Source organism: Coenobita brevimanus, chromosome 117, assembly GCF_032717465.1.
Source record: "Coenobita brevimanus isolate Jiangsu-jjx chromosome 117, ASM3271746v2, whole genome shotgun sequence".
NCBI lineage: Eukaryota > Metazoa > Arthropoda > Malacostraca > Decapoda > Coenobitidae > Coenobita > Coenobita brevimanus.
Genome location: NC_137070.1, coordinates 6686450 through 6692916, shown reverse-complemented (window position 1 = coordinate 6692916; position 6467 = coordinate 6686450). Strand labels below are relative to the sequence as shown.

General features: G+C 46.2%; 1 pseudogene; it reads left to right on the top strand.

The window, feature by feature from the left end:
- The first annotated feature begins 2498 nt into the window (after positions 1–2498).
- On the top strand, positions 2499–2866 carry LOC145419126 (histone H2A-like; annotated as a pseudogene).
- The last annotated feature ends 3601 nt before the right edge of the window (positions 2867–6467 follow it).

The following is a 6467-nucleotide window of genomic DNA, read 5'->3' as shown; positions in this document are numbered from 1 at the left end:
CTGGGGATTGCGGCAGCGAGCGCCTACTTGATCTGATCAACCTCTCGTGGTCTGAGGGGCGTCTGCCAAGGTCGTGGAAGGCGGCTGTTATACACCCGATTCCTAAGCCTAGTGATCCTACCGCCATGCGCCCCATCTCCCTCCTTAGCTGTATTGGAAAAACGGCTGAGAGGATTGTGCGGGCTCGTCTCGCTTGGCGGCTGGGACCACTGCACCCAAGGATTTTCGCGTATCACCATGGTAGGAGTGCCACTCACTGCCTCGCGTCTTTCCTTGGGGAACTGAGAGGGGGAAGGGGGATGGCCATCTTCCTCGACCTTGAAAAGGCGTTTGAACTAGCCAGCCCTACAGTTATTCTGGCTGCCCTTGCAGACAGGGGTGTGGGAGGCAGGCTTTTAGCCTGGATCAGGGACTTCTTTACGGATCGCTCCGCAGGGGTCAGGTTCCAGGGGCACCTCTCACACTTTTGCAAACATTTAAATGGCACGCCACAGGGGAGCGTACTAAGCCCCCTCCTGTTTAATATCCTTATGGAGGGGCTCTTAACTCTCGATTATGGGCCTGGCGTCACCCTCCTCTGTTATGCAGACGATCTTGCCCTCGTATTTACAAGAAGGGATTGTTTCCGACAGGCAGACTTGGCCCTTTCTCGGCTCCATGCCAAGTGTGCTGAGTTAGGCCTAAAAATTAACTTCCAGAAGACAAAGTGCCTGCCATTTGGACTCCGCCCCCCAGACTTTCCACTGCTACTCAGTGGCCATCAGCTCTCCATGGTCACTGCACATCGGTACTTGGGGGTCTGGCTTGACGCGGGTCTCAACTTTGCCTGCCATATTCGGTACCTGAGGGAGCGTGCATCCACTCGCATGGCTGCTCTCCGCTATCTGTCCAGGCGGAGTTTGGGGGCATCATTTTCCGTCCTACGGACCTTTTATACACACGCAGTCCGATCCTTGGTGGACTACAGCGCCATCTGCTTGACGGGCCTTGCTCCGCCAGTCGCTAGATCTCTGGAGGTCATCCAGAATGATGCCCTCCGCATTATGCTGGGTGCTCCACGCTGGACCCGACTAGTCAATCTGCGTATGGAGGGTGGGCTGCCATCTCTGGCCCATCGCATTGTGTTGCGAGCGGCAGTTGTCACCCTGAAGCTGATCCAGTGCCTGCCTCACCTGCCTTGTCTCTGCCCTCCTAAAACGCCTTCTCTGCCGCCCCCCCGAGCCGGCCTCTCAGCGTGACTGGGCCCGCACCACGGCCGCTGCCATCCATGGATTGGGAGCTGCTGCGAGCCTCTGTCAAGATCCCGACTCTCCCTTTCCTGGATACGTTGATCCACCGCCATGGGATCCTCCTCTTTTTAATATTATTGGTCCATCGGAGGCTAAACCCCGCTACTCAATTCCAGCACTCCTTCGACAGGAGGGTCTCAGTAGGGTGGCATCTCTGGCCTCACCAGACTCAGCCATCTACTACACTGATGGCTCTGTTTCCCCTAATGGCGCAGCTGGAGCGGCCTTTGTCTCTGGGCAACTAGTGGAAGCTTGGCGACTCTCTTCAGGTGTATCCGCTTTCCAGGCGGAACTTGCGGCCATCCTGGGTGCATTGCGCCATGCTCACCACCATCGTCACAATCGAGTCGTAATCCACACAGACTCTCTTTCCTCCATTCAGAGATTACGATCCTTATCGCTGCATGACAACGTCTTTCTCCTAACAGCGATTCATACATTTGCATCACTTCTTGTCCGTAGGGGCGTAACGATTAACCTTCACTGGCTCCCGGGACATGTGGGAATTAGTGGCAACGAGCGTGCTGATGACGCGGCGCGCTCAGCTTGCGATCTCCCAGACATCACATTCCCATTACGCCCTAGTCCTTCGCACCTCATCCGCACTCTCACTGCCACCATCGGAAGACTATCCCTAGAGGACCATCAACTCTGGGTCACGGAGGGCTCTTGCTCTGCAAAATGGTATGCTACTGCCACGTTGTATTCCCTTCTGTCGCTCCCCCCAGGACTACCTAATTTTATTGTAGTCCGACTTCGAAGATTGCGTCTTGGGTTTCTTTGCTACAAGCAAATTAGGGGTATGGAGCCAGACCCGTGTGAACATTGCTTGGCCAGCTGTGAGGAGCCCCTTTTGCATTATCTTCTGGACTGCCCAGCCACCACCAGGCTCAGGTCTGAGCTCGACTCGGCCCTAGCCCGTACTGGTGATGTCTTTAGGGACGCTGCTGGCATTGTTGCCAATGCTCCACTAAATATACTACTTACTACGGTAAGGAATTACCCTCCACCTCGATAAAACAAGTTCGCGCAAGTAGTGCGCACCTCTGACGGGCTCTCTGTTTGCCCGTGTCCCAGGAAACTGGGACGAATATCTCACAAACACAAACAAACAAGGCGGGTGACGCATTAGTCTTCTCCTGAAGGTCTTCCTACTCCTCCAGCGACGACGAAGAAGACGATACTACTGCTACTACTACTACTACTACCATGTCCGGACGTGGCAAGGGAGGCAAGGTGAAGGGAAAGTCCAAGTCCCGATCTAGCAGGGCTGGGCTCCAGTTCCCCGTCGGCAGGATCCACCGTCTCCTTCGTAAAGGCAATTACGCCGAGCGTGTGGGTGCTGGTGCCCCGTCTACTTGGCTGCAGTCATGGAGTACCTAGCAGCTGAAGTGCTTGAGCTGGCTGGCAACGCAGCCCGTGACAACAAGAAGACTTGTATCATTCCCCGTCACCTGCTGTTGGCTATCCGCAATGACGAGGAGCTCAACAAGCTCCTCTCTGGCGTCACCATCGCCCAGGGAGGTGTCCTGCCTAACATCCAGGCTGTGTTGCTCCCCAAGAAGACGGAGAAGTAAACACTTCCAAGAAATCATCCTTCTTCTTCTTCACCTCCATCGGCTCCTTTAGGAGCCACATTCGTTTCTTGAGAGAGAATAGAATTTGCCCAACATCATCATCATCATCTTTGTGTATGGATGAATGTGTTGGTATACTGTAATGTATGTGTCTGTCTGTCTGTATGTATGTGCGTAGAATGTGGTATGTGTTGAATGCTGGCATGTGTCTGTGGCTATATTTACGTTCGGTTGCATGTAAGAAGCTACTGACATCAGTGAAGGTCGATTAATAATAATAATAATAATAATAATAATATTCCCACTACTACATAGTGTCTTGTCCCGTTCCCAACTGCACCTACATAATACTGTACTGTATAATTATGCCTCCTAAATAACTGCCTGGCCTGGTGGATGAATGAAGACATAGGTGATCATGATGGCTGTTCTCCCACCATTGAAGGAATGGACAAAGTCGTTCAGTGACAGAGGATATGGTGATGTATTCAATAGTATATATATATATATATATATATATATATATATATATATATATATATATATAATATTATCCGTGTGGTGACGACCATGGTGGATTTAACACCCCCAAATAAGAGGAATAATTAAGAAAATACTATTCATTCATTTCTCTCGTCATTAGGAGTAGTATTACAACAACTAGTTCCTATAAAAAAAAGAAAAAAAAAACACCATCATCTATTTATTCATCCATCCATCCATTTTCTCAGTATAGTAACTGAAGGATTTACCGTGGGTTCGTGGTCACTGTCAAATCTTCATGACGGGTACAGAGCATCGCCTAATATGCAGCGGGAATGCCTTTCTCTTTGTGCAAGCCTGTGTACGTTTATGAGGGCGTGAGTGAATCAATCAGGAAGTAAACGAAACAGGCAAATAACGACTACAAAACCTGCGACGTGAACAACAGATCAACAAAATAAATAAACGAATAGGCAAGTTCCCCCTCCCCCCAAAAAAGTAAATGAATGATTGAAAAAAGGATGACTGAATGAATGCATGTATGTAAGTATATAAGTACAGTTCATTCCTCCGTAAGTGTGTGTGTGTGTGTGTGTGTGTGTGTGTGTGTGTGTGTGTGTCCTCATACGTCCGTACACACAGACATACATGCTCACAAAGACACACAAATACATAGGTACAGTATAAACATACATACACGCGCACAACTGCAGGCGAAAATCGATGGGTTCAGGTTCACTTTTTCTTTTTTTTTCCAGCATAGTAACTGAAGAATTCACCGTGCGTTCATGCCGGATAGAGAGCATTTCCTAATATGCAGCGGGGATGCCTTTCTCGTTGTGCCAACCTGTGTACCTTTATGAGGGCGTGAGTGAAGCGATGAGTAAGTAAAAGAAACAGGCAAATAACGAAAACAAAAACTGCGACGTGAACAACACATCAAGAAAAGAAATAAATGAATAGGCAAATATTCCCCCCCTTCAAAAAAAAAAAAAAAAAAAAAATTAAATGAAAAAAAAAAAAAAGGATGAATGAATGCATGTCTGTATGTAAGTATTGGAGTTCATTCGTCTGTGTGTGTGTGTGTGTGTGTGTGTGTGTGTGTGTGTGTGTGTGTGTGAGAGCATGCTTCGCTGCGGAAAAGCAAGAGCTGATATATGGAAACCTAAACTGAGGGTCTGTCATCATCTCTCTTTGAAGAAGGGTTTTGGCCCTGAAAAGGGCCGAGATTTCTTTCGATCGAGGTGAGGGGCCTCTGCATAAGAACAAGTTATCTCTTGAATTTGTCGCTGTCACGGCCGTTTTCTCTAAGTGCCAAAACCCACCAATCACCCATCGTACAAGCATTGCATCAACCGCCATACAACCGCCGAGGCCTGAAATCAAATTTAAATGGATCCGGTTGGTACTTGCACGACCGCTAGTTCATTATATAGAAGAGGTGGTTGACAAGGTGGCTGACCAGTGCTGCCACTTCTACAGATTTATCTGTAATCTACAGATTTTGTAACTATTTTCAGATTGTCAGAATTTGTTTGATAAAGAGGGTTAATCTACAGATTTTCATATTGGAAGACATTACAGGCTTTGCTTCCTTTGTGGATAAGAAACTTATCAAATATAAATACTGCATCTGCCTTTTGAGAATTTTTTAAAAGTTCCACACTAAGACAATATTTCACATGCTGTGTAATTTACCACCTGCACTGGGAGCTGCTTAGTAAACAACTGCTGCATTTTTTAATCAGACAGTGCAAAGAAGTGCATTATTTCACTTGGAAATACATTGTACAGTATATGCTCTAATTCTGGTGTGGTTCCTGTGATATAATGAGTTAATATGAATTCGACTTACTATCACTTAACAAAGATACTAGGCCTACACTCCTTTCCAGTTTAGCTTATGACCAAGTGTAGTCGGACTGGACGGTTAATTTGACATGTAACCAAGGAGAACCATTCCTATTTGATAAGGAAGGCTGATCAAAATTCAAGTAACCATAATTTTGTATTCAAGTTGTGTGACAGGCCTAGTTCCATGAGCTAACAACTGGTTATACACAGTCCACTATTTTGGGGAAAAAAAAAAAAAAAAAAACTGCCATATTAGTTTGTAACTGCTCAATGGTACTATTATATTATGACCAAATTCTATCTTCAACATGTGGTATGTCATTTCTGTGGTCAGTTAGGGAAAAATTCGGGAGGTTCAAGGGGAAGGCTGTGGAAAATTCGGACGGGGTAGTTCTCCATTTCCCCCCACGGAATGGTCACTTTGAGGGATCTACAGATTTCCACAGATTTTTTGGCATCCAGCTTCAGATTTATCAAATTTTTTGGTGGCAACACTGTGGCTGACACTCGCCTCCCAACAGTTTCACTATGCAGGCCTCTACCGGAGCTCGCAGTTCGATGGCTGCTGCAGCTGATGATGATGATTTTTAATATTATTATTAATCTTGATGATGATGATGATGATGGATGGATGGATGGATGGATGAAGAGATAGATGGTGGTGGTATTTTTTTTTTTTTTTTTTTTGATTTTGTAGTAACTAGTTGTTGCAATACTACTAATGACGAGAGAAATGAATGAATAGTATTTTCTTCATTATTACCATTATTGCTATTTCGGGGTGTTAAATCCACCATGGTCGTCACCACACGGATAATATATATACTGTTGTATACATCACCATATCCTCTGTCACTGAACGACTTTGTCCATTCCTTCGATGGTGGGAGAATAGCCATCATCACCTGTGTTTTCATTCATCCACCCGGCCAGGCATTTATTTAGGAGGCATAATTATACAGTACAGTATTATGTAGGTGCAGTTGGGAACGGGACAAGACGCTATGTAGTAGTGGGAATAATATTATTAATCGACCTTCACTGATGTCAGTAGCTTCTTACATCCAACCGAACATAAAAATAGCCACAGACATATGCCAGCATTCAACACATACCACATTATACGCACATACATACAATATACCAACACATTCATCCATACACAAAGATGATGTTGGGCAATGCCAAAGTCTATTCTCTCTCAAGAAACGAATGTGGCTCCTAAAGGAGCCGATGGAGGTGAAGAAGAATTTCTTGGAAGTGT